Raw genomic sequence first — 4056 nt, forward strand, 5'->3', positions numbered from 1 at the left:
TGCATTGCGCGCCACTTTCATTTAGCGATGGTGTCGATTTTGTCGCCGGCTTGAGCTAGACCACATTTTTACTGAATTCGCGACTTAGGTTGCATCAAAATTCTCATATTGTCTACTTGCGACTTCTGACAGTTCTCCATTAGCGTTTGTGGTCGAGTTTGCAGTTTGAATTCGATTTATGACCCTGTACACGACTGTATTTATTTCTCCCATGCGGGGAAGGCTCTTAGTCAAAGCTTGAGCCGCTGATCTTGCCTTCATGATAAGTTTTGTCAGCCTTCGTCTTGCATCGCAGCTTTTGGCACGTCAGTGCCGGGTTCCACCGTCAGGCACGTATCTCATGAATTATGCGTTATGGCTCACAAGCACGCGACGACTATGTTTTTAGATATACAAATTGATTATCGATAAAAGATGGTTAGTGCATTAGTTTGGCATTTTGCGAAGCAAGTAGAAGTTGCTGCGGGTTGGTAAGTTGTCAAGTGACGCAATACCTCACTGTCTGAACATCTGATTGATGTGACGTAGCCTTGCGACTGCCACATACGCATGAGAGCCGAACATTTTAAAATTCGCCTTCCAGATGTTGCCTGGTTCTCAGTATCTTGTGGCGGTTATTTTCGAAGTGTCAAAGCCGCTAAGGCTGCGGCGCTACCTCCATGCACAAAGACTGACATGATAGCATCATGTTTCTAAAACATACATGGCATATCATATTTGAGCAGAAGCTGTGAATGAAACGCACAAGGGTACAGTATTTGAAGCTGTTTTTTATCTTGGACATTCTGATAGGGGGGCAGCATATCCTATTCGGAAAACCGTTTGAGCATAGCATGTAAGTGTTGGTCATCATAATCATGATGTTGAATCAATAATTGCTGAGTGATGACTAGAGGCCAAAACGCATGACTATTGAAGTCAGGTGAATTTGTGGTCCTTCTCCAGAATATCATGCGTATTAGCTGACATTTAACAAGCAATCCCAAACATCCGGCATTATGTGGTTGGACATAGAGCTCAAAATTCTCGGGCAGAAAGTTGTCGGCGCGCCTGAGTGCCTGCATCTTTATCTTAAAAGTGAGAAGCCTACGTAAAATTCACCATACGAGAATTTTTAAGTCAATGCTCACAATGCCTGAGGAGCACCTCTTACAGCTGGATGAGCAGCGACGACGTTAGTCAGTATTCACGATGAGGACCAAATCTTTGGTGCGGTATGGGGACACTACCGCGGGCTATATAGTTTAGCTCGAAGATGAGAGGCTTGAAGCTTTTCCAGCTTTCCAGCTTTACAAGCCAGGTCCGATGGGTAAACCGACCAATACGCCGCTTAGTATTCGACATTGCTAGATGTAGATGGCAACTTATCAGTTTTGGCTGGGGCTGGACTTTACTTAAGGATGGTTGCTGACATATGTCATGCGAGATCTGATAAAGATTATGGCGAGTGCGCTGAGCTAAGTGGTCACGTGGATATGTAGAGAGATCCTTTGCTATTGGCTTTACGATGTCACAAGTAATACTGCAAGGCAAACCGTTTGAATGCGTACTGCTGAAAATCCTCGACAAGATTTGTTCATGGCGTCATTGGCGCTTACGAATTGACACCGTCGTAACTGTGGAGCTATAATCTACAGCACCCTTTATCTTTACAGCGATAACACTAGGTTGCACAGCACAACACGCCAATGAAAGCGAGTCGAGTTCGGCTTTTCTTCAAATTTGAGACACGACCGATTGCTGTAGCAGCGGATCCATGAAAATGAGCTGTGCTGTCGATAGTGGTGCGGTGGGTGCCTGTCTTAGTGTCGTCGTTACGTTTTTTTTCGAAGCATCGAGAATTCTGTGACGCTCTTAGCCAATGTTGGTTCCATTGAATTTTTTTTGGTCGAAAATGGGTAGGCAAAAAATCTGCCTGCCAACGCTCGAATTGGGTTGTGAGCGAAACCTCAATCTCTTACAAGTTCGTGGAGTGGGAGTCGTGCTACCACTTTGCTAGACACTAATTATACTCTTTACAAACACGCTGACCACAATCCGTCCAATATAATGTAAATTTTACCTTGATCCTCAGGGAGGTATCAAGATTGTGGCGGAACAACACAATTCTTTGAGCATGGCTTGTCTTTTAAATACGCTCACGATGATCTACATCTGTTTAGACCAGTTCTCAATCACACTACCGATTTAAAGCAAAAGATAGCTCAGCCACAGGCATGTCTTTAAACGCTGATATGATTACAACAGCGTCCGATTTGGGTATGAGAGCGGTGTCGCAATACGTCCATGATAGTATTACCTAAACGCAGGTAGTATTTGTATTTTAAAAAAAATATTTACAGTATGATCAGTTTTCTCGAGGATACAGCTTTAAAGGTGTAATGTAGCAAAGGCGCAACTTCGCCGTATAGACCACTTACACTGCATGCATGAGTGGATTTTCCAGCGTGTAGTAAAACGTGGTCACTCGCAATTAAATGATTAGCACTAGTCTGTTTTTGCGTTGGAGCTGTATACATTACATTTGAGCCATAGCGTGCATGACGATCAATTTCTAAGAGATATAGTCATCGATTCTGCTGTCAAGTGTAGCGGGCCATTACCAGGTGTCAACATTTACTCTCCAACTAAGATCGAGATCACAGTATGATGTTGGAAATTAACACAAGAATTAATAAGCCAGCAATGGAAACGGATGACGAGCCTTTGAGGGTGTAAACATGTTATTCAGCAAAATTTAAATGACAAGATTATGCTCCAACACCATCATCATTCCGTGCAAGTGCTTTGTGGTTTTCTTCCATCATGCGACAAATTCTATCAGCTCGTGGATGATCTGCTGTAAATAGTTTTGATTATTCTAAAGAATCTTGCCAAAATTTTGCTATGGATTTGATTCATTTATCTCACAAGCAAACAATATTGGCAAAAAAAACATTGTTGAGAAGCAGCTTTGCTGTAATCTCACCGATGCCGTTGTTGTTGTCAGCAGCGAGAGAAGCCATTTGGTTCAGTTGAACAATAAATGCTATAAAATCGGTATCTACAGGAGCATAAATAAGAAAGGCTGAATAATACATGCGCTTGAGCGAAAAATATATCCGATTCGGCATGCTTGCCAAGGATGCTAACGCTTGCACTGTTATTTATACCTTTTGAAACGTTCAAACGTAAGTGCTTTTGTGCTCTTTCATTTACTTGTGTAGATACACTAGTGCATTGCGCTCACTAGGCTGTACATCTTCTCGACGGCTTTTACCTTCTTCAAGAATATTAATGACATCTGCTTGTGATATTCTATTTGTGGAGGACGTGTGTTAGGTGATTCACGACAAATGTTGGGGAACGTTCTTTTTCCAGCAATGATGCACTCCAACTGCAAAGTGACGTTTTTACATCATGTGTAGCAGCATTTGGTTGTTGTTAGCATAAAAGCTCACCTAAATGTTGCTAATTCTTATTGCCGCCGAAGAATCGAGTCACAGTAGCTTACCAAATTGGCTTCGTGCTTTGACTTAAAATGTCGATTATGCTGCGCTGGCTTCTTTACAAGGCGTGTTACGCAATACTCGGTTCCTGATTTAGGTCAACTTTATAAAAAATCTTCCAGTGTGAAGCGAACCATAGTGATAGATCTCTCGTCACCACATTTTGGTACTTCGTCAGCAAGGAATATCAACATTCGTGATATTTATGATGCTGACGACTCTTTTCCTCGCTTTCAATACTTTGAGAAAATCCTCCATGTCGGATGATAACTAATTCTCAGCAATATCAATACCAGCTATTTAGCTGCGTGCATGGTGTAATCTTGGAGAAATGATTTCTCAGCACTACAAAGGCTTTTTCTCTGGAAGGAGACGAGAATAATTATTTTCTTCGACGATCTTACAGTGATGGAAACAGTTGAGGATTGCCTCTGCTTTCACATCAGAATTCCAGGCTTGAACAGCCATGCGGATAGCTTGAAGTATGTCAATATTCTCTGGGGCTTCGACTTGGTCTTCGAGGCGTTGAAGCAGGATGCGGTTGAAGCGCCTGTGGTAGTATGCTTTG

This window comes from Plasmopara halstedii, assembly GCF_900000015.1.
Source record: "Plasmopara halstedii genome assembly, contig: Scaffold_323, whole genome shotgun sequence".
NCBI classification, from domain to species: Eukaryota; Oomycota; class Peronosporomycetes; order Peronosporales; family Peronosporaceae; genus Plasmopara; species Plasmopara halstedii.